The sequence below is a fragment of the Synchiropus splendidus genome, chromosome 19 (assembly GCF_027744825.2).
Source record: "Synchiropus splendidus isolate RoL2022-P1 chromosome 19, RoL_Sspl_1.0, whole genome shotgun sequence".
Taxonomy (NCBI): domain Eukaryota; kingdom Metazoa; phylum Chordata; class Actinopteri; order Syngnathiformes; family Callionymidae; genus Synchiropus; species Synchiropus splendidus.
The window spans coordinates 8,718,569-8,743,679 of NC_071352.1; the positions used below are offsets into that span (position 1 = coordinate 8,718,569).

Below are 25,111 nucleotides of genomic sequence, written 5' to 3' on the forward strand. Positions count from 1 at the left end.
AAACATGAATACTCACAGTTTATTGTGCTAAAGCATGTAGCCACCACACAGCAGTTGACAAAAGGCAGTACGAGCGTGAGCAGCCGGGAGACTGCTTCTCAAAATGGAGGGGAGCGAGAGCGCCGGTTATGAATATTTCAAGCAGCCATATCACCCGACTGCTGGTTGTTGTTTAGAAGGGGCGAAACTTGGGCACGGAGCGGTTGGCAGTGAAGAAGAAGCCGGGACGAAGGGGGAAGAGAGGCGGCGGCGGAGGCAGTGGCCTGCGCTGAGGCTGGCAGCAGGCGTTCAGTGAATGAAAGCAGGGCAGGTCATGTGTGGGTGTGGAGGCGGGACTCTCCTGCTGCTGAGACAGATGCCATGGCTGTTAGCCTTCATTTCCGCTGCCAAGCACCACCCAGCACCGGGCAAATACAAATGCATGTGGCCCATGTGTCTGCGTGTTTGTGTGTCAGTAGATAGAAACAGGATTGTTTAATAAAGGATTAGAAAACACAAGGTGAAGAAACAGTGCTTCATTCAGTCTCCTCTCCTCCCTCCACCATTTTAAAAGTGTTTCCTGTGAGTATTTGAATTGTTGGTACGTCTCAAATTTAAAAAGGAAAATCTCTCTACAGAGACATTTCGGACATGGCGATGCTAACTATGAATAAATCAGGGGACTCAACAGTACAATCCGAGCTCTGGATTTCCTTGAAAACCTTTTCCTACCAGAACATTAAGCCCGACATTATTGTTGTTTACTTGCTGATGCGTTTACAGCAATAACAAACAGTGACAGAAGCCATCTCTCACTCCCATTGGTTCGGTAGCGTCACCCAGGGCTGTTGAGTCCCAGAAGAGGCGGGGCTTACCACCGAAAGGATAGCAGCACTGATGATAAGTAAATTCCAGGGAATATTTAATGTATTATTGTTGCCTGGGTCATAATGTATACAGTGTCCTAATATAAGCTCTTTTAAATTCAGCCCTCAAAGAAAGTTGCTACTATGCTAATACATTCTGATTCATTCCATTATGCTTCACATTATCAACAAACACATTTCTTCGCCACTCTCTGTTGCTCTTCCTCGCCCGGATCCATCTCCCAGCTGGTGGGGGGGTGGCAGGCTGAGCCAAGGCCTGGGTGACATGTTTTGCCTCTTTACTTACACATTAATTCAAGTATTGATCATGTTCCGTGTTAAGCTCATGGAAAGGCGAGAGCGAGGAAGTCAGGGAAAAACAGCAAACAGAATTCATCAGAGGCGGCAGCCAATGACGCCGGCGTGGAAACGGAAAAAAAAAAAAACGGTGTCACATGACCTATTCGCACGTGAGTCAACATCATAGAAGACAGAACGGAAACTCACACTCTATATATAACCAAAGCTATTTACAAGTAGTGATTTTGAATACAGATGCAGTGCTTTATGGAACTAGTAACTTACATCCACTTAGATACATACACACTACAACAAACACAAAATTTTGAGGCAGAAAATAATATATTTGGATTACAATGTATAACCATTGACTCCTTTTGCCAGGCTTCTCAAAAAAATCATTGGACCACAGGTGTCAAACACAAGGTCTGGGGGCCGGATCTGGCCCACTGAGTCATTTTATGCGGCCTGTAAGAGTTTTATATATATGTGTGAGTGTAGTAGATCAGTGAAAACTAGATCACCTCCAACCGCACGTGTCAAAACAGTCTATTGACGCTGAAATTAATGCCGTAACATTAGAGCGACCAACTGAATATTCTGTTGAGACTCCTAGTCGCACAGGACAAGTAGAAAACCGCACAACCATCAGGTACAATCTGGAGTCAAGTATCGTGAGCACATCTGGAGCTGAACCCTCTCAGTTACAGGCTGACCGCTGCATGTAACCAATTTTCATAATGGAGATTTGAGTAACTACAGTGAGTCCACATCATTTGGAACACTGGTGTGATTTCTTTTATATTGAAGTAACACAGTGTTCAAGTCATTACTCCCCTTGGTACATCAAGCCAACACGTTTGATATTTTCTCAACAGAATAATCTCCTCCCCAGAATACAAAAATAAATAATTTAATGTATTCCTGCCCTAAATCGGACACTTTCTGATTCATATGTATTTGACATTGCAGTGCAGATTCATGTCAAAAATCACATATGGATCTAAAAATAGAGTGCAGACGCGTGTCGCATTTCCTCCACACTGGCATCAGGATTCCATCTTGCTTCTCAAGAGGTTCTGCATCAGTCTCCACATATGCATTTTTCATTAATAAATGCAGATGGAAGGAGCAGAAACACAATTGCATTAGGTTTTTCTAAGCTGGATACATTTGCACATGTGCACGGCTGGTGAAAGCACTATGGAGGCGCGTCACGGTGTCTGGGCGGGAGACAGGCTTCAGAGGCAACAATGGTGGAAATTAAATTCCATTTAAGGCTAATCCCATTTCCAACCTCTGCTGTGTCTCACTGGTACTGCGACAGCCAGGGAAATCTGTCTCAATTGTTCCGCGGCTGGATTGATGGTGAAACATGATACAGCATAAATAATGAAGTTTGATCAAGTCAGTCTCCGAGGGAGACCACGTCAGGGTCAGACCTTCACGCCGACGACAGAGGTGACAGAGAGGGCAGCGGATGCACAAGGCAGCAGCAGAAAACACGCACAAACACCCCGACAATTCCCTCGACATCATACAACCGTAATTCCGTTAGCCGCGGCGGCTCAAGCTCAGACGAAAGATTTGTCCGAAACATTCAACATCAACTAAATCTCCACTGTCTCTTTAAACACACATATTTGTGCTTCTTGTCATTCAGCCACTTCCATCCCAGAGGAAAGAGAATGAATCATGTCCCTGCTCTCTAACAACTCCAACTCCGTTCTGGCATGGCTCACCGTTGCTCCGACTGGAAGAGAAAATAAAATCATCTATTTTTAATTGAAATCTTTCTCACTTGCTGCGTGCCAACATGTTTTTATGCCTCCGCTTTGTTGGGGGAGACAAAAGGGCTTTGTGGATGAGTGAAGAAGAGAGTGTGGACAGGATGGAGTGGCGGATGGAAAAGCGGGGGATTGTAATAAAACTGTTGCCACGGGGCAGAGATCTGCAGCTTTCAATTAAATTTCAATCTTGCCAAGCCTGCTCTGGGAATGTGGATACCGCCAGCCAAAACAGGTTCCCTTAAGGTGACGTCACCCATCGAGTAGAGACCTTAAGTTTCGCTCCATGGGTTCAGTTTTCATACAACTTTGTTTTGTAATTCTTAGAGCCTTAGGGACAAGATTAGGGAGGGGCCTGGTGAATATCTGAGGCCCTGTCGGGACCCTCACCACAGCAGTTAGATCAAGCAAGCACGAAAACACGTGACTCATTTTAGAGTCCATAAACTATATAAACTGTATAACTATATTTTTTAAATGAAAAAATACTTGGGTGATCTGATGGATGCAATATATAGAATTATGGTTAAAGAAATTCAAAAGAATTTCATGGGATTTCATTAATGCGTTCAAAAGTGGACCATGAAATTCTTAGCTTTTTATTGGTCCTTAGGACCAAAATAATAAAAATAAACATCAGATCTTGATTTTAAAATGAGATATATGCATCACATTTGATGCATCCTGCCACAATACTAAAATATTCATCATGTAAAAACAACTTTAAACCTATAAATAAGCGACAATAGTGGGACTTTATTAATATTTGCGATTCAAACACTGGATGAAGAAATGTCAAGGTGATGTGGTGCAGTTTTGGCCCAAATAAAAATAAACACATTATATGGTCATGGAAGGCAGAACTGCACGGAATGATCCGAAAAAGCATGATGAACAGAGGAGGGAAGAATATGAGTCTCAGACAAAGGCTGTGGAAGGAGAGATATTTCGGGATATATTTTCAGAAAACTGAAAAGCCGACTGTGTCACCTACTCGTATAAATCATTCATACGCATCCAAGAAGCCAAAACAAAAGTCAGAACACGCTGCCAGAGGAGAGTTCCAGTTGGACGATTCATTTAACCCGAATCAAACTGTAATGTGTGGCAGGGAGAAGTCAAACAATTTGGGACAATGAGTCACCTGTGAGTGGATCACAAGCTGCTGTCACGGAATGTGAAAAATCTATTTTGAGAATTTCACCAGCCTAAAGTGGAGGCCTGATGCACACATCCCCAAATGAGCGGCTCAATTTCCTCCCATCACTCATTCATTTGACCCTGCTCTGACATCTGTTTCTGCACCCACACAAACACAACTGCCACCCACTTGTTAGTTTAACAATTTGCTCATTTGCTCATTCCTTCTCCCCACTCACAATACTCTCACCCACTCACTCCACATTCACTCATTGTTCCAACCACTTGTGCTCTCATCTGTTCCCCCCCATCTTTGGCAACGCTCCCCACTTGCATTCTTTCCCCGGCTCTTATCCTTTCACTCCTGCTCCTTCTCAGCCATTCTTCTGTCAACTTCTCATTCAGCCCGTTCCTCCCTGTTGCTCACCTCTGGGTGACACCTCATCTCACTGTTTAGCCTTCATAACTGTCTCCCCATCTGAACAGATCTCCCCCATCTCGTCCCATGAAAGATTCAGGAGTCTCTTCAAGTGCTAATCGGCTTGTCGTCCATGCGGCCAAAATGAGAAGCTTGATAAATAAAGGCGTTTCTCTGTTGGCTAGCGGCTCGCGATGTTTAAATAGGTGACACCGGAGTACATTCCAAGAGTCCAGGATCGATGCCAGAACCCCTGGGGTCCGCTGAAATGGTGTACAGAGACGTAGCTAAGCGCTCGATAATAATGCAAACATAGTCTGGCTGTTTACTATTTTCAGAATTACTCCTCTGTCCGTTTTTTCATCACGACGGGCCTTTCAACCCACCAGCTGCCAGAGTCACATTACCATAAAAACCCCGACAAAACCTTCACATCCCAGTACTGCGGCGCGGAGGGGAATGAATTAAACGCACTGACAGATACAACAATCATTCCCATCTTTAATCCCCAACCAGTATATTCCCTCCACTTCAACCATCACACTCCACTAGGGCCAATTTGCCACGATTTCCCATTTCCCCTCTGCAGTCAAAGAGCTCGCCATCACTCAGAATAGCAGATCACCATCACTCACTGTCACCCACATATCATTAAACCCTGCACCTCTTGTCTTAGTCTGGTCCACATGGACGCTGGAATTTGCAAGAGCTGCTGTCCATCTTTTTCTAAAAGCATGGACATTTGTCCAGCAATGTGCCAAGAAACAAGTGACATCACAGCATTTAAACAAGCCAAGCTGCAAATTTGAAGCCTGACGTAGCTTCTGCTTTATACAACCAGGTTGCGCACACCTGTAGCTTCAATCTGAGCAACATTTGTGGGCGTGTTTCTATCAAAGTATTGGCAGAAATACCGGCCCTCCATGAGGAGACGATTGAGTTTATGTGACTATGGCACCACCAGGTGATGTCATCGTATACAAATGAGTCAATTGACTTCCATCCAAAACTTAAGGTCAGACTGAACACAGTATGAATTCATCTATAATAGTTTTCAAGCTACAGCCTCTTGAAATAAATAAGAGCCATCAACCCCAAAATAAAAAACCACCATATGTCTAAAACAAGAAGCAAAAATGATGTTCCTTTCAAGCGTACTTGTATATTGTCGTGTTGCAGTCGAGACCGTCAATCCCGGACTAGAGCGGGTCCAAGACCAACACTTTGAGGGCCAAGACTGGGACTGACGGGGGCGAAACTGAGACCAAACTGAATACAGAAGTGTAACTCTATTCGCCATACTGAGAAGCATATTTCTTCCAGCAAAAGAACTTGATTTTTTTCAAAATAAATCAAGAACGGAAATGTTTCCATTGGAACAAACTAGTACTTTGTTGTGTATTCACTTGGGTCTTGGGGTCAACTCGGTCACTGGCTCTCCAAGTCTCGCTCTGGTCTGGGTCTCGGGTCTTGACAACAACACTAACACGAAATACAACTTTATCCTCAAGCACCTATAAGGGCCACTAAATGTAAATGTAAACATCCCACTTTCAAAACACATTTTCTTGGTCAATGTTTTAGCATTAATTTCTGAATCTTGCAATGCTTTTTCTTACAAGATGAGCTCCTTAATTAAAACATTTTGATCTCAGAAAAACAACACCAAACCGTAAATCTTTAAGGGATTATTGTGAAATCTGCCTCACTCTATTTAATAATCCGTCAAAACACTGACTTTGATTTATTTTTAGTCTTTGTGTGGAATTAGATTCAAGTCATTAGACGCTCCCCTTCCAAAAAATGCCAATACAAAGCATTTGAAAGTGTTCAGTCAAATCCAACATCCAACAAGGTGAACAATTGAAGAGACATTAGGTTAAATATTAAAAGGAAAAATCTATCGTGGCATCGAAATATATGGTTAAATATGAGTTAGAAATGCTAACGCTACATCAGAATATTGATTTATTTTTCTGGACAAAAGCGACAACAAAGAAAAGAGTAGACGTTGATGTGGTGAGATCTTCAACATGACGAATGCAAAATTTAAAGCAAAAAGTGGCAATTTCTTTTGCATAATTCCTGTTCCGCAAAGTTCAGTTTTGCTCCAATAAAAGGTGCAGTGAGCACCGTCGCGATGGTTAGGTAGAATGTGGCGACTCCTCTTCGACCCAACCAAAGATAAGCCACTAAAATATAGTTCTATTTGGTGTAATATATCGGAGAATTTTAAGCTCTATTTCATTTAATATAGCTGTGTGTGTGTGTAAAATCGTAATGCATGTCAGCTGTCTTTTCTGTTTGTAGTGATTTAAGTGACACACGTGGGCAAAAGGCCACGCAACTGGAGAGAAGGCAGCTTTGGAAAGTCTTAGCTTGAGGCAGAAGCGCTATCACTGACCCACTGCTTTAACACCGACCCTCCGAAGCCCCCAGCTCATCTTATCCTGCATCCACTTACAGTCCCTCCTATTAAATCTCTACCCCGCAATGGCAGTCTATAGATCCACCTCTTGCTTTGTGGTTCTTCCCCCTATCTTTGATTTTCTGTCCATCAAGGGGGCGTGGATTAGCGCTCTCTTGTTTATCTCCTCGTCAGTTTTATCTATCTATCACTAAGCTTACCGCTGTGCTGCAGCGGCCCCGGCACCACATTAATCCCCTATCAGCCGCCCGTCCATCCATCACCCTGCTGTCTATCACGTCAGATCCATCATCCACCCATCTGTCTCGCACTGCCCATGGGCGAGTCGCAGAAGGTGGAGGGGACAGCAGGGCAGGGAGAAATTAAATGAAGAAGCTGAAGACGCAGGGGAGGAAGATTAGACCCCTCACTCCTCTCTGATCTCACCAGTCCCCACTTCTCTTTTCACCACACACACTCTTCTTTCTCTGATTTGTTTGTTTTCCTCACCTGATAATTATAGCAGGCAGTAAAAGGGAGCAACCGTCGCCCCGCCAGGGGCCTCAAATCCCATAAAACTCGGATGTAGCAAGAAAGCCAGGCCCCTCCGCCTCAGCTTGTCTGGTGAAGGAGGGATATTGTCTAAAGCCCGCAGCTCTAAAGCGGCTCAATATCTGGGTTCATCAGGGGTCGTCTGTATTTCCATCCATATCTGTTAACATTGAAAGGTGAGTGACGGGGGCACGTGTGTGGGGGGAGAGAGAGGTGGGTGTAGGGCAACTCTCCACACAGGTACAGCAAAGAGTTCAGGGAGTGTCAACACGCACAGGAGTGACACAGTCAGCACTCGGACGTTCCACTCTTAGAAGGGTAAAGTGCAAGAACAGAGGAAATGTCAACTTTAAAGCCTTCAATTATTTAGACAAATATTTACATCAGAGCAAGGTGGGCGACAGAGAGGAGTATTGTTACCCACGATCGAAAAGAGAAAGTGGAAGCACAGAGGATTTTTTATGTTTTAAATGTATATTGTTTTTAATATATTGTTAGATTTTTTTATAATGAAATAAATTTTTTATTAAGACAAAAATACTTTTGACTATAAATAAAATTTTGTGTGAAAAATTTGTAAAATATATTAATAAGTAAAAATACTTTTTTTTTTTTTTATGTCACCCTCCTCGCCCACAGCTGTCCTTGTTGACCATTCACAAGTCAAAGTAGAGGCAAAGCAAATCTATAAAGAGTCACCGAATAAGTCCAAAACATTAAAAATCTAATACGTTCAGGAATACACTGAGATGCTTAACAACTGCCGCACCATGTTTGATTCTGATTTCTGCCATTGTTTTGACTTGCTATCCGCTATCAAGGATTTGTGCTGTTGACCGATACGGGCCTGTAGGACTCACCCTTGGGACTCAGTTGAAACCAGACACAATGTTTAAAAAGACATTCCTCGCAGTCTGACAGTAAATCCATTTTCCTGCTACAGTATTTTGCAGAGAAAAAAAATGTTTACATTGAATAAGATGACTGTTTCAAGGTCCAGATGATGTTGATGCATTGGAAGCGACAGATATAGCGACAACATTTGAGAGACGTCATTGGAAACTAAGTCAAGCAAGTTATCAGGTCCCTCCCAGTTTGGAGGATGTTTGAACAGTGTCCCAACTGTGAAGTGCAGTGGTGGTTGCATCATGTTATGGGGATGTTTCATGAGGAGAGAGTGTTAAGTGGAAATACGAAAGACAGAGGTGAATCTCGGGCACAAATGGGTCTTCTAAATGACCCGAATCGTAGCATGAATCTGGCAACAAAGTCAGCCAGTTTGGGGTGAAATGATTGTATTTGGAAGACGGTTGAGGATTCGTGATGATGATGAGTCACTTGACAATCTGGCAAACTTTTGGCTATTTTGGCTACTTTTAGCCATTGTGTATTTCAGGAAGCAAATACGGATTCAAGTGTGTCCAGACTATAAAAAAAGAACCTATGCTTTTATGAACATCAGAGTCCTCATTTTGGCAACACAAATGCCACAACAGCACAGAGAAACGACTAAATTGTGCGACTCTTTCAACCTGTTTATTGCAAATTACTGAAGGTAGTTACGCAATGAGACTATAGCAACTCTCTTGGCAGCTGTTTACAGAGCATTTAGTACCTGGAAACTTGTCTGAATACCCACCGCACACCGGGAGAGGCCCAGGAAGAGAAATGATGATGAAATCGCGAAGCCCTGAAACACAAGTCCTGTCACACGCAGAGCTAGTTGTAACATGAAAGGCTGTTTTGCTGTCAGTCTGAAAGATATTTGTGTTACTTTGGCTTCCTTTGTTGTCTGTCTCTGGTGATGTCACAGAAACTCTCCTCTGCAGAGATGTAAGAGAAAATACAATAGAGGAGGAGCAAGCCTGAAATGAGGATCAGGGGGGTTAGATTCCCCGTGGGCAGACGCGTCTACAAACGTGTTAATATTGTGGCAAAAATGGTGCGATGTGTGAGTTATGTTTTATTCAGTGTTTTATAACACGTTACAAACACGTTCTTATAATTCTAATGCTTATTGGTTGCGGCTCCATTTAGTGGCAAAATCCAGCGACTCTTTCATGGATTCCCAAGACTTCCCTAACTCCACTGACATGTTTATGATCACACCACTATGCCTAGTGTTTTAACGCTTCTTCCGCTACACCGCCTCCAGTGGCTTTTATTGTACACAGGATGTGCGACTGGATTAAACCCACATGTGTCGTCTGATCTTTGAGATGCCAAAGGTGGATTTTTGTAAGGGCATTATGAAAGCTGGGCAAACCCTGCTCAAAACAATCCCCTCTGGCAACCACAACCTACATTAAAGAGGAGCTGGAGCTGCAGACAAATGTGGTTACAGGTGAATGGAATCACCTCCTAACCACCCTAACCACCAACTTCACATACAGCTGTGGAAGGAGAGACATCGGCGTCCACTGGAATAAATGCATGCTCCAACCCCATCTAGTCATGAACCCGAGGAGAACAATGATCTTCATTGATCACTGTGTTGGCATTTGTGGGGCTCAGGTTAGTTTTCAGCCAATGCTATGTTTGACAGCTGTTGAAGGCCTCTTAAAAAACTTGGCGGTACAAACCTGGCCCCCAGGCCTTGAGTTTGACACGTGTCCTTCGAAGAGCCTTGGACATATCATTACACTTTTTTCTCAGCGTACCGCAGGGATCATGTAGCCCCAGTACAGCTTGCCAGTCCATCTGACTTGTTGGAAAGAAAGCAACATGACGTAATTGTTTATCAAGGGTGTAAAAATGCTTGTAATTACTTTCATAAATTCCATTTATGCAAGTGTAACCAAAGCTGCATCAATTAAAGCATAAATAAAGAGCGGAGAGTGAGCATCAATGTGTTGATGAAGCCTGTATCCTATCAAAGCGTCTCAAGCTTCAAATGATGTGTACGAGTGTTGTTTTTCCCGCCCGCATCCTCAAATAGCTTCATAGAACATTTAATAAATTTGGGCATCGACTGCCAGCTGCGATTCTCTTCTTCCGATTATCAATAGTGTTGGTCTCACATTCAACACGGAGAAAATAGACGTGAGGCTTCGGCTTTCATCCATAATGAGCCTAAACAGGGTTCTTCAAAAACGCCCCAAAACGGCGGTGGAATCAGAAGAGACAGCTGTCTGGAAGAATCCACGTCCATCCGGACCTCGCTTGAATTAGAGAAATACTTTCGCTTGCTAGTCCTTTATGAAAATCCCGCTCCATCACCCGACTAGCATTCATCACTATTCAATCCTCCATCAGCCATCATGCTCTCCAAAGAACACAATACCACACGGCCCTGAGTCTTGGCCTGTCATATATTACACATTACACATCGGAGGCTCCGACCATAATGTGGTCATTTTGCTCACAGATTGGATCTTCCTGCAGAGACGTCCGACTCCCTCGGTTGCCCTTCCTTTTCATGTCCGGTGATAACACAAATGAGGCCACTCGTCCACAAGTTTTGTCGCATTTTCAAGCGCGCGGTTGGTGCGGTTGTTATGCGCTCATCCAGTTGCTAGTAACATGATTATCTAGTCAAGTTAAGCAACACCACGCTACACACCCGGTGGTGAGACACTTACATTGGGTGTAAATATTGATGCTCACAAATTATTGATATTCAATGGCACAACACGGTATTGCTATGTTTACTAAATAAAGACTTTGTGTTTTTTAGTTGTAGTACGGCGACACTAGTCAGCAGCAAACACTACTCCTTGCGCACCCTGTCTCTGGGAATAATACTATACTACTACTAATACTATAATAATACTTCATAGAATATATATATATACATTTAATTTACAAATCCAGTCGGTTTGTAAATGAAATGCATATTGATATAAAAAAAATTGACAATATCTTCCACATTATATATATATATATATATATATATATATATATATATATATATATATATATATATATATATATATATATATATATATATAATTTACAAACCGACTGGATTTGCATCACAAATGCTACTGTCCTTTGTGAGTTTTACGCTACCAAGTTGCGCTTGCAAGCCACTACTTTCGGAGTTCCCACGAGGCACATTGCTTCACCTTCAGCCAATGACGAAGCACCTTGCAGTCACATGTTTCACTGAACACGGGAATGATTGGATAGCTCGGCGACAGGATAGAAACTGAAGGAATATGGATGACAAACCGGGAACTAGTTACGAGAATCAGCCCGCCAAACAGCCTCAAAACTAACTTGTTCCAAAAAAAGGCTTGCATTAGGTTGTGTAGCTGTATTTTGGTTTCAACACCGCAGCATCGCAAGGTAACACCAAATCTTTATTAGTCCTTCAGACGTCATATGTTCGGTGCTGCAACCTTGCTGTGTCATGGTTTATGTGCACAATAAAGTTTCCATTTCATGAGGAAAAAAATCGTGGTAGAGAATCGTGATATCAGTTCTTAGCTAAAAAATCATAATTCACAATTTCCCCCGAATCGTGCAGGCCTAATTCAAGATTCAAGATGCGTTTATTTATCATATGCGTTTTCAACACAGGGTCTCCGATGCAATGAAATGCTAGAGATGAGGAGAACCATTGACTAGCAGAGAACACAAAGTACTAGTAACATGCAATGCTAGTGCAGGATAGATAAAAAGGTGCTGAAGGGATTAAAATAACATGAAAAATAAAATAAAATAAAAACCTTCTTGCACAGTCAGTGCGATAGTATTGCACAAGTAGGTGAGGTAAATATTGCACAGTAGTGAGGTAAGTGAGTGAGTGCACAGTACATGTAATTGAGGTAGATCACAGATACAAGTAAACATATCATGTATCGCAGACAATTGTTTATTGCAGGTTTAGCGTTCAGAAGTCCTAGAGCTTGGGAGTAGTAGCTGTTTATGAGTTTCTCAGTCCGTACAGGCAAACTCCTGTATAGACACCGTACCTACTGTATCACAATGAATCGTGATATATCGTATTGTCCCTCCTGTATCGGGATACGCATTGCATCGGCAGATTTCTGCCAATGTAATCGGAATTGTATCGAGCCCGGATGTAGTCTGGATGTACTATGGGATCCATTCCGGATCCGGGCCACATGCCGGTTTAAATAATGGGCTACATCCAGTCCTGATCCAGATCCAGGTTAACCCAGGAATCTGCCGAACCCACGCTGGACACCCATCTGGCAGATGCAGCCTGGATCTGGTGGCCCCTTTATTTGCTGAAATATGGGGGCAGGATAATTCTCCTTTTACAAAAACAAAATCAGACTGCATCAAATGAGGGGCAGTCGAGCTAAGACGCCACAAACTGAAGATGAAAGAGCAGCCATTTTAAACAACTGAGTACTTGAGCTAAGAGGACACACTCAGCAGGACAATTTACCGTTTCTATGAACAGCAAACTCAGAAAACCGATCCAAGAGTGTAGCTCCGAGGTGACGTTTCCGCCGTTACACATGTTTGTATCCTCTCATTTGCACACCAGAAACACGCATGGCAACCAGCATCAAAGCCTGAAATTAAAGGCAGGAATCGAACGTCCACAGCCGCGGTGGCGAGCAGCGAGGGAGCAAAAACGCCAGGGGCGCTCGCAAAGCCTCATAAACACACCTACATTATGTGGTACACACTGAATTAATCAGCTGGTAGACAAATAGCTGAATAAATACTGTGGATAACAAGATCAATATTGTACACACAATTTATTTGGGTTCACAGAGATGTCAACTTCTGCAAAGTTGCGTAGCGCACTGATTAAACTGGCACCACATTAATTTGGGTAAATCAATAAAACCAATCTTTCAAATAAATCAAGTTGCATGGACGACTAGAGCCAATTGGAGGGCGAGAGCACATTAAAAGTCTGTTGCTCCAACAGCATATCTATGTCAAGCAGACAGCACCCGCTGATTTGCTGTTTGGATTCCACAGTTTGCGGAATGAAAACCACTAATCCGTGAAACAATAACGCAGATGCCAAGACGCCACATGCTAACGCCGCCATGCTCAAAGACTCAATTGCAACCTTTTCAACCTTTAAATGTTTTTATTTTATTTTTTTATTTTTGGGGGGGCGATCGTGTCTGCACGCATCACTGGGTTTCAGTGCCAGAGGTTAAGTTGTGGTCTGGCAAGTATCACACCGCGGTTATTAGCATGTGACGTTGCACTGAACAACAATGCTACAGTAAGCACCTTCTATAAAAATGTCCATTCCCTCCCAGAGAAAGATAAATTCATGAAAACAGGAGGCAATAATTACAATAACAATGCATTTATTTTGGTTTAAATAATGCACTGGAGACTATTATTCCAGATTATAATAAAAAAAAGACAGATGTCGCTAATAGCCTCTAGCGCTGCGTTAATATTCCTGTATTTAACTTTTAAAGTGAGTTACACAACAAAATATTCCCCTATAAATAAGCAATTTACAACCGGGTGCTGTTTTAACCCGCTTTCTCTTCCTGTCCTTGTTTATTTATCTTTTCAATCTTGTGTTTCTCGGGAGGATAAAGACGTCTTTTATCGTTACCTCGCTGTTCCTCAGCACCAATTTCTGACTCTCAATTTGGCTAGAATGAAAGACTGTAAATTGCATCGAGGGCAGTGATGGAGAAACCATTATCCTCAAAGGCTGGCCCATAATAAGCCAAAGTTTCAGCATTATTAATAATTGAAGAGCCCACAGACAGGAGAGAAAAATAAGCAGTAATACTCAAATGGCGCGGCTTTAATTCCTATTTTTTACATAAACTCAAAGGGCGATCATCGATAGCCGTTAAATTGGCCTGTGAATTATTTATTGTTTTATTTTCTGTGGTCTGAGAAAGTGCACGGAGCCTTGCTGAGCTCTTTCATTTTCTTTTTTTTTTTTTTTTAACGGTAAATATGAACCTGGACAGCCGCTGCATGCCGTGGGTCTGAGAAACAGAAACAAAGCCACACAAACAAGCTTGTTCAGTTTAAGCCGAAGAGTTGAACCTATGATAAAACACAGAAAAACGCGGATGTATTTTCCTGTGGTCCGTGTCCACATGTGCAAGAGCAGCGGAGGGCAATCTCAGGTGAGCCGTGCATGGTCCCAGCATAATTATAATCCTTAATTAATCCACTCTGGATGAACTCGCTCTCCGTTTTCCCTGTCTTTTAGTCCATCGCTCCCGGTGTTTATGCTGTGTTGCTTTTCCATAAAGGTGAGATGGGTTTCTTTGTTCTTTGTTCATATTTATTTACATCAGAAATATGTGTCTCATCTAAACCTATATATACAGTATATATATATATATATATATATATATATATATATATATATATATATAGAGAGAGAGAGAGAGAGAGAGAGAGAGAGAGAGAATATATATATATATATATATATATATATATAGAGAGAGAGAGAGAGAGAGAACTAATATATATTGTTCATTCTAAAATAATGCGCTAAGGCTGTTGTTAAGACAGCAAGCAGTGTCTTGCATCTTTCAAAGGGGCAAAAAAGCAGAAGTGCAATATGCAATTCGAGGTGTTCACATGCATTTTTAGGTGGGAGGAGATGCGATTTACCATCCAATCCATCAGCTACCGTTGTCAAATGCAAGGCCCCAGGGCCAAATGTCGCCGGCTAGCTCACTATTTGGGCTCACAATTCAACTCAACAGCAAGGTAAAATGAAGTCGGAGGATTTCAGTGGCCATGCTTTCATGTGCAGCACACTAACACAACACTACACTACAAGAAAGACATAGGTGAAATGCGGCTTACCCCGCACTCATGACGTCAGAGCAAAATTGCAGGTCCAACCCCACCCCCAGGTTCAATCCCACCCGGCAGCGCCACTTGAAATGTCCACATTTAAACAGACCAATAACTGCTATATTAGTACCTGCTGAGTGAGCAGGGTTGCTATTCATCTACACCACACCAAATAATCAATTTATGATTTAAATAATGTTCATAAAATCTCAAAAATATCATTACATTTAAGTCTTTTATTTCCTATCCAATCTTTTGGCTTGACGTCCTCTTACAGCAGTCGCAGTGTACAATGTGTCCGCTATGGAAACCTAGTTGCCCGCCACAGCTTGAGAAAGAATACTTATTTATTTATTTATTAGCTCAGGCTGTGTTCAACAACTGGCGCCTTGGATGTGTTTGACAACCCTTGCTATCCCAAGGTTTCAATGCCTTGACAAGAAGTAAGAGGTACGTTCTCCTCACCCTCCCAAAAAACCCTTATCTGACGTACCTTTGAGCAAGGAAATTGCATCTTTAATAAACACATTGACAATGTGTGGGAATAATTGTGCGCATACAGTAAGACTCCCCAAACTAGGTAGCTCTGAAATACACAATATGTTGTTTAAATCGGCGTCATTTTTCAAACTAAACATCGGTCCATCCTCCTCAAAAAAAGCTGCTATTTGCTATGCAACACAGAGTGGAACTTCCTCAATGAGCCTCCTTTGAGAATGCAACCTCAGTCAAATATGCCAGCTATAAAACACTGGTCATATTAAGGGGGCAAAATACCCATTTGTTTCATACATTTGCAGGTCTTCCTCCGTCTCTATTCCCCGCCTCCATTGGCTGCTGCCTCACACAAACACAAGAAACACCGGCACACACCGCAGGCAGCGCCGCTGACACAAATACAAGCCCAGCAGAGGCGTCCTCGGCAGAATGACTCAGGTAGGTCTCAAGTGGACATCGCCGCTTGTTGGGGCCAGACTCACACACATCCAACACAAACAGACCTCGTTCCTGTTTATAGACATGTCTCTCCTAATTTCACCGCCTGACTGAATGTGTTGATAGCGCCGATGATTTTGTAACTCCTGCATTAGTCACTGAGTGAGTGGGGTCACTGGCAGAAAATGAGAAGTGGGTTGTGTAAATGGAGGTGTAATGAAGGAAAGCCAGAGCCGCGTCTTGGCAGGTAAAGGCTCTGGAAGGAGCTAAGCTGAGGGTAATGGAAAGAAAGTGTCACTATTGACACCCTGAGAGCTTCGGGTCTACAGAGTGAAGTGTAGCTCTAATATTAGGAGCCAGTCCACTGCTCTGCATGTGTCAGCTCAGCCAATTAAAGGTTGGTTTCCTTCATCCCAGGTCCACACACTCCGCCAGGCCTCCGCCAAAAAACATAAGGATTGATGAAGGGGGCTATTAGGGCAATTGATGCCTGCTTCCTTTCATCTGCCCGGCCTCTGTTCTGGATGGACAGGTTGAATGTTCTGCCCAATTACCTGGAGCCAAGGGGTGAGCGAACATGGACCTTCAAGCGCTCCTTTTTAGTCTGGACCTCCAGAGGCATATTGTGCTCACTTGGTAATCTTAGTTTTAATGGAAAAATTATAATACAGTGGAGCAAATAAACGTTTAAAGTTGCATCTCATCTCCTCAAGAATATTAATAATAATAATAACACAATAATAATAATATTATTGTGTTATTATTACTAATGCAGGATGCAACTTTAAATGTTTATTTGCTCCACTATATTATCATATATATATTATATATATTATAATATATTATCACTGCTATTAAGACAGCAAGCAGTATCTTGCACCTTTCCAAAGGGCAAAAAAGCAGAAGTGCAATATGCAATTCGAGGTGTTCACATGCATTTTTAGGTCGGAGGAGATGCGATTTACCATCCAATCCATCAGCCACCATTGCAAATGCAAGGCCCCAGGGCCAAATGTCGCCAGCTAGCTCACTTTTTGGGCTCACGATTCAGCTCAACAGCAATGTAAAATGAAGTCGGAGGATTTCAGTGGCCATGCTTTCATTTTTTATATAATTTTATACAATTATTATTGTCTATGTATATCTTTAAGATTTTTTTTTTTTTTCAAAAATGTAACCATAAAAAAGATTCCAAGGAGCAGAACTTGTTTCTGATTCGTCAGATGAATGAGTATTTTCCCCCCACTATAAAAAAAAAAAAAAAAAAAAATCCTATTGCATTAACGTTTAGCGCAAGTAAATGGGTTTATATCTCTCGGGTTTTCTCTTGATCAAAAGCAAACATCACGGACAAATGATGCGGAACCCGCCAGGAAGTCATGATATTTATAAATGATTATAATTACACATGTATTACAAAAGCAAACACGCTGTTGACAGGATGGATCCAAAACCCTTGCACACTAGTCAAGTATTAAAAATAGCTGCACGTGTTCGACAGGAAAAAATAAAAAAAATAGCGAGCTAATCTGTTAGTATTGCCAGCATCCACGGCGTCTCGCACCTTTGCCTGTAGCTGCCAGGTGTGATTTCTTAGAATGTCAAACCACTGGTGCGGCGAAATTAAACCACCTTGTGATCATGCCTCTTGAATCCCTTCAGAATCATGTTTTGATTTAGGACCTCACACAAACACACTCAGAAGGCAGCGCCGACAAACACGGAGGGAGCCGATAACTGCTATTTGAAGTTCCTTTAACAGCGTGAATTGGAAAATCAAGTCGGCTAAAAAGGGCAATCAAAAGCCGTCATTACGCCATTATGATAACACCAGCCGAATATGGATGTGGGACGCGTGAATTGCTGGTGAGCCTCTCATTGATCGAGCATCAGTGAGTCTTTTCATTGGTGCTCACCAAGTCGTCTGTGAGTCGATAGATACAACCCAAATACAGCAGTCACTCAATCCAATGTGTTGCTACACCGAACCATCCGGCTAAATTAACACCCACTCCATTTATGAAAAAGAGTCCTCATTGATTTTCGGTGTTTGTGTGTGCACATGCACTCTTGCCGCTGCTGTTCATTATCGTCATGCTGGCGCCTCTCAAGGCTGGTAGGAATGGCGGAATTGAATTAGCGTGTGGCAGGGTTCCTGTAAGACGGGGCTTCTTAAAGCCAACACCTCCAGCTTTTCGTCCAGATGTGGCGAGGAGCCCGCGGTGAGAGGCTGCTACACGTGCCGTATGGCACTCGCAGGGAGCTGCACGACAGAAAGGCCACCTGCTCCGTCATTCGTCAGTGTTGCACAGCGGTGCATCCCATGGACGCCGATCGCTGTTTCACCTGTTTCCAGCTCATTTCTCACCCCTGTCTGATGCGCCTTTTCTGAGATTCTAAGTCAAGTCGTCGCCACAATCTTCTCAAGCTAACTAGCTAGTAGCTAACTAGCTGGTAATAAAATTTCTTTCTTCACAAAGAGCAAACTTATATTCAGTACAAAATAAAAAATCCTTCATAGTACAATGTTCAACACTCAATTGATAATTGCTAAATTCTTTAGCACTGGCAGTTTCAGAACTAAGGTTGAGTCCCATTTCTCAACCTAACACCCGGTTTTGCGGGTTCACGTGTAAGTGTAGTGTGTCCCAATACTCCTAAGACCGAGGGCACTCGCCGTTCACCACTTGAAATGATCCCTTCAAACCGAGGGAGCTCCGGAGCTGACGTGAAACCAAGTGGGAATATGAAGTGTGGATAGATTTCCAGGATACCAAAGTACGAGGACAACAGGGACATCAGGGAGGACTACCCTCACGTTTGTTTAGTTTCTCTCAAATCACACGTTATGTTTTTATTTCTTCTTAACAAAGAACAGTGGACTAGCATCCAGGCTAACGTTAACATCGTCATACCTCTAACAGATCTATCAACGCAACATAGCGTCTTCGGCTCCGCCAATTTCTTCTCCGTTGGTTCACCAAACCAAGTGAGATTATCAGCGCCAACGCAAGGGGTTGCAACAAAATTTCCATTTCCAAAACGTCTCCAACACTCGATATGCAGGAAACAAAACACAGCACGGCAGCCAATGACACGTTGTCTTTACATGTGACGTCATGAAGTGTGTCCCAATTCTTAGGGACGTCAGTCACTTCACTTTGTCGTCGAAGGGCACTTCGTAGTGGAGGGCACTCAGAACCAAGTGCTAGTGTTATCGGGACGATGTCACTCTTAACACACCCCAGACATTCTTATAGGATAGTCTAAAAGAGTTAGGATCATCGGGGAAAATCGTGTTGTGTTGCCCCCTTTAGTCAGCGTCTTGGAAGTGCACCGACTGTATAAGCTCTGGGATGTTGCAAGGTACTAACTGCAACTGTTTAAGCCAGCTCTTCCATGAAAACGTATTTTATTGTACATTTAAAATCAACTCAGTCTTATCGATGACCTTAAGCGAGTTTGTGGAAACAGATAAAACTTTAACTTTCAGATGAAGTGGCTCTGTAAAACTATGTAACATTTAAAATGTGTAATTACGACAGCAGCAATTTCAAAGGTGAAAAATTGAAGCGGAATAACTGTTATTATAGGCACAACAGCTTTACCATCTTGACATCTACGATCAGAGTGACGGGAGCCGCAGTGCCGCTGCCCAGAAGAGAAAGCACTTGGAAGCAACGCCAGGTTTATCACTGTTTTTTACATTAAGCGAAAAGGTCAATAAAGATCACCCTTTGCCAAAACCCGACAAGTGTGTTTGCGCCTCAGGAGAAACTTCCAAGCGCAACCATCCATCAAGACGTTTCTGAAACGCTGGAGAGAATGAGTACTTTGATCCATTAGTCGGAGACGTTACAGGAATGTGACGGTGCTTTCTATAGTCAAAGTAAAAAGTCACTTTTTGCCTGTAAAAAGAGTCCATTTGTACATATTTCTGTTCCATTAACTGTTACAGAACAAGCTAAAGCTGCATGTGAATACAAAACTGAATTGACTTGATACATTTTTAAACATATATCTAGGGTTCGTATTACTATGCAGACTTAACTGATCAGTTATCAACGCACTATTCAACACTGTATGTATGTCTTAAAGGGATTTGAACATGACTAAATCGTCGGTTTGCTTTAAATGCTAGCGGCGCATCACACGGAATGTGAGTATGAGACATGAGAAATAAAGCGCTTAAAATGCGACTCGCAAAGTGGATGCTTAAGCTGAGGTGTATTTTTAAGCATAAAAAGCTTGAAAATAAAAATAATTATTTAAGTTTATGATATTGTGCAATGGTATTTCTTATCGAAAAATGCTAACTTGAGCCATTTTAATGCCATCATCGGCTACGAACGCAACATAAGAGGTACATTTCTGCTTGCAGACCTGAGCTAATGCTGATCTAATAATGTATATTCATGTGGTAATAAACGTGAACTGGCAGTATGAAACAATATCTGCAAGAAATACATGTTTCTTTCATTTTAAATTGTGTCTTTAAAGAACATGTCTTTTCAACCTGGTGATAGGTTGGTTCTCTTCATAGAAATTGAGAATCAGATTTTCCAAAACTATTGTTAAATGTACTTGGCTTGTGTGCATATACATGCATTTTAAAACCTGAGTTGAAAAACAACGGCAACGCAAGCTGCACCACTCATCACATATTCATGCTTTTCAGTCCTTCAGTGCTCAATTTAAAATGTATATCTCGCTGAGATCTCATTGTGCAGTCGCCCAGTTTTCACCTGGACTCCTGCATATACTGCCTTGACCTTATGCTGAATTGAAATTATTTTTTAAGAACGATCATCAGCAGTGCAGCGTGGAACCTTGGCTTCAACTGCAGGACTGTAAATAATTAGAAAGTTGAGCGCTGCAGGGCTCGCAGGAACTCTAAGAACACAATAGAATATGTAATTGAATAACAGATTAGGGAAATTCTCGCACTCGCAGCATGTGGTCTGTTTTCATCTGTATTTTTAATTACGCCATTTTCCTCTCCCACCAAAGGCCAGTGCCACAGTCGCTAATAATGAGCCACACTCATTTCCATTCCCCGAACATCCTGCGCGTGAAAAGGTTGCTAGTGTCCTTCACAGGTTACTGACAGTGGTGAGGCGGTGTCAGAATCAAGAAGCCGCACTGGCATGTGCTGTTCGCCGTTTCCTGGCTGGAATTAATAACCATGCTGAGGAGGATGTAAAGGTTACCAAATGTTACCACATTACCAACCGATTTCTGCATTTAAAATCGCACCCACTTTCCTGGGGGCAGGAAACATCATAGGTCAATTTCTGAAATTCATATCAGTGTCCGCTTCCTGCTTATTTTTTTTTTATTACCATATTCATTCGCTCAGCCTTGAGCTATCGCCAATACACTGGACAGGAAATAATGTTTTACTTTTGGGGTGCTGAGCAGCACTGTTTTTTAAAGAGGGGAAAAATTTAAAAAATAAAAAGCCGTACAGTACAGTGCGGACACAAGCACGGGGGTGATTCGGCTTCTCATGGAACTTCCATCATATAAATCTGAATATGATAAGCGACTTGTTTCAACTCTGACGGTCATTAATGGAATGCTAATGTATGACTATGATTCACTCACTGAAAGCTGAGAATAATTTTTCAGTGGGTGATGTGACACAAAGACAAGGGGGATATAAATCCCTCTGTCTTCCCGGTGAGAGCGTTTTGGCAGTAAACCAATCCCAAGTCTGCCGTCCTGAATGCCCAGATAACGTAATCAGACAGAGGCAATATTGCTGTTTTACCACCTGAAGAATTAGAATTTCATTCACCCTCTGTCTGAGTTGTAGACATGCCAGCTTCTCCCAGAGAGAAGAGGCAGGAGAAACACTGGTGAAGCCAAGGGAGGGAAAGGGAAACTATTTCAGTGCTTCCTTTGTCGCCTCAGGTTTGATCAAAAGGACAAATATCTGCCTTTGTTATTACTGTGCGACGTGATCGCGAATCCTATCAAAACACAACGGACTGAAGCGCTAAACATTATAGTCACATTTAATCACAGCTATAGGAGGCAATCCTCCCTGCTGTGGTCGTAAGGCGATACATTTATTATTGAAGACGTGAGCGTGCCTATGTTTTCTATGTCGAACTGTTGGATTCAGTCGCTCAAGCAGGTCATAGACTGGAAAAATACATCTTTCAAATGGAGACTTGAGAACGCAGTTTTTCAATTTTAAAGATGAACCTGTTTGGTCCTGCTCCATCCCAGGACACGTCCCCATTCGACTGGACTTCACTTTCAGGATTTAATCGAGTCTACATGTGGCCTAAAAATACAATTATCCAGAGAAGCGTTTGTGACAACTGAAGCTATGAATTAATAATTGGTCCTCAGCAGGCTGCTAAACAGGACCTCGCTGTGGCGCCACTTAAACGACAGAAATATGTTGTTTATTTGATTTGGAAATCTTGGGTTCCTACCTTGAGTGGTCCAATCTCCTTTCCCTCGTTTGCTCAGTGCACCGCATTCATGCTCGCCTCCCTCCTCACGCGCCTCCTTCTCCTCCCCGATGCTTATCGCTGCGTTTCTCCGCGCTGGTGCCGTCTTCGTGCGGATGCATACGAATTAAAAATTAATAGCCTGCTACCTTCAGCGACAGACCACCGAAAATAAAACGCAAAAGGGAGACGCTTCCACCCGACTCGCGAAACAAATAAAGAGAAAGAGACGCGCGGCGCAAATCCTCACGGATGGAAAAGGTTCTGAAAGAAACGTCCCCGTTTGGGCTTCCACTGAAAAAGCGACGGCGTCATCGTCCCGGTCGAGCGCGGCGGGAATGGAAGTTGGAATAAACAAGTTCTTGGCGGAAGGTTGTCCGCGAGACGGAGCAGGGTCGTCGTCTGCGGGTGTCTTGCGCGCTCTGACGCACCGAGCGGATCCCTCGACTAGTTCTCCTCTCCGTGGGCAGACGCTCTCATCAGGACCATTCACACGCAGCCGTGCATCAGGCCTGATCCAACCTGCGCATTCATCACTGCCTCCGCGGGTTTTTAAATCCACCCCGACTCCAGGCGCCACAAACCAACACGCCCATTGGTTTGAAGGCTCCCCAACTTGAATTTTGGAAATGAAAAAAAAAAAAAAATCGATATTAAACGAGCTCTGCTTTGAATCTGAATACAAGCAATGAAGATAGTAGGAGGAACATGCACCGGGGAAAGGTTTCATCTGATGACCCACTCACGTCACAGCAGACCCAGACATTCTAATGGGGGGCGTCGGGTCAGAGTCTGACCCAAAGCCTGCAGTTTATCATGGCAAAGTGACTCTCAGCCTTTTTAATGGACGACCGTTGTTTGCCAAATCATGATGGGAATCAGCTCCTCTAAATCTTAGACTGTGGTTGAGAAGGAACGTTTGGAAATGAGACTGGACAATGGAGGTTCAGACCTTCATTTGTGTCGAATTTTAAGATACAGTGGTACCTCGGTTCTCGACCACAATCCGTTCCAGACGGCCGTTCGAGAAGCGAATTGTTCGAAATCTGAATCGATTTTTCGAAGTGAAGAGGTGCGTGTCCAGCTCTGAATGTGCACTTCTGTGCAGTTTGGCTGTGACAAAGTCATAAACCAAGTCACGCTCTGTCCCAGACTCGCCTCATCCCTGTCCCAGCTCCAGCCCACAACAGGACATCAAACCCTGGAGTGTTGCTCCAGCCTCGGAGGTGTGGACAGCGAGCACCTGTGACACTCTACCACGGTCCAGTGCGGAGACAGGAAAGGTTTTACACCAGTCAGTAAAACAGCCAGTAAATGTAGCTAACGGGACGCGTTCGCATACAGAGGCTGCGTTATACACAATAACAAAGCACGTCGTGGGTCAGCTGATCGGTCCGCGCACCTTATGTTTCTTCTGGCTTTTTTCAGGGGCATTCGAGTTCTGGATTTTCGTTCGAGATCCAAAGCAAAAAAAATCTCGAAATTTTTGTTCAAACTCCGATTTGTTCGAATTCCGAGGTAGCACTGTACAAGGACAACAACAAATCTCTCATCTTAGTTTACAGCCTGACACTCGTGTGATCTGAAGCTTCGGATAGACAGTTAGGAAAGTCATTAGAAGATGAACCACTACACTACTACATGGACTGGGAGCTGTTCCCGGCATGTATAATTGTGGGGGCTAAAAATTATTCATAAAAACAGGACACAATGGTTTGCATTCTTCAGACATCCGGAAAAAATATCAGCTAAAAAATATGAGGCATTTGGAGGCAACTTTCTGCCGACATTTTCTCAACAGACAGATTAAAAAAGTCCCTGAAGGTTTTGTGGAAATTTCGTTTTCATTCTGTGGATGCAAAGATTGTTTATATCTAGTTCTGTGGAGCTCAGGGTTGCCATTTTAAATGGCCTCAGAAGAGCAGAAGGAGTGTGTTAAATCTGGGCCTCTTAGCCATGGCTGTTGCCCCCGTGATGCGAACACAGTTGAGCCCCAAAAATAGATGAATATAAAGATAGAGAACTTGCGCTTTGAGAAGAAGGGACGCCCTCACAGTCGTGACTACAAGCTGCTGCGTGAGATAAGGTCAGTGAGCTCTTTTGAATCTCTTAAGGCTTTAGTCAGAGGGATCCTTTATCACCGTGATCCAATTAAAACGTGCGTCCCACTTGAATCTACCGTTTGATCACATAATGTGTTCATAAAACGCTTGCAAGTTTTTCCATCATCAATTCTTTTTTCATCCAAAAAAAAAACTTAGTGCTTCGGGGTCATTTATTTTGATTTTGTCTGGCGTGTTTTGATCCGTGGGTCATCGGTTACTTTTCTGTGAGAACTTTGCGATATCTCAAGACAAAATCGAAGCCATTCATGACTGAAAGTACAAATCATACATCGCTTTCTTTCTGCCGTGGAAATTATTGATTTTTCACGTGAATAGCAAAAACAGGATTGTTGGAGCCTTTTTTTTAATCTTCCAATTTCATATTTCAAAAGCTAATATTTCTAATGGTCACAAAAGAAAAAG

At 42.8% G+C, this 25,111-nt stretch overlaps 1 protein-coding gene across 2 annotated transcripts in view; it reads right to left on the bottom strand.

Annotated features, from left to right (window-relative positions):
* adgrl1a (adhesion G protein-coupled receptor L1a) overlaps positions 1–23,121 on the bottom strand; it is a 138,523-nt gene extending 115,402 nt beyond the window's left edge. The window contains exon 1 of one of the 2 annotated variants that reach the window (XM_053851680.1): positions 22,566–23,121. The gene's annotated coding sequence lies outside the window, so the exon portion shown is untranslated. Of the gene's footprint in view, positions 1–16; positions 11,237–22,565 lie in introns of those variants that run through there. The other variant, XM_053851682.1, reaches the window with a different exon arrangement.
* Between the last annotated feature and the right edge of the window lie 1,990 nt (positions 23,122–25,111).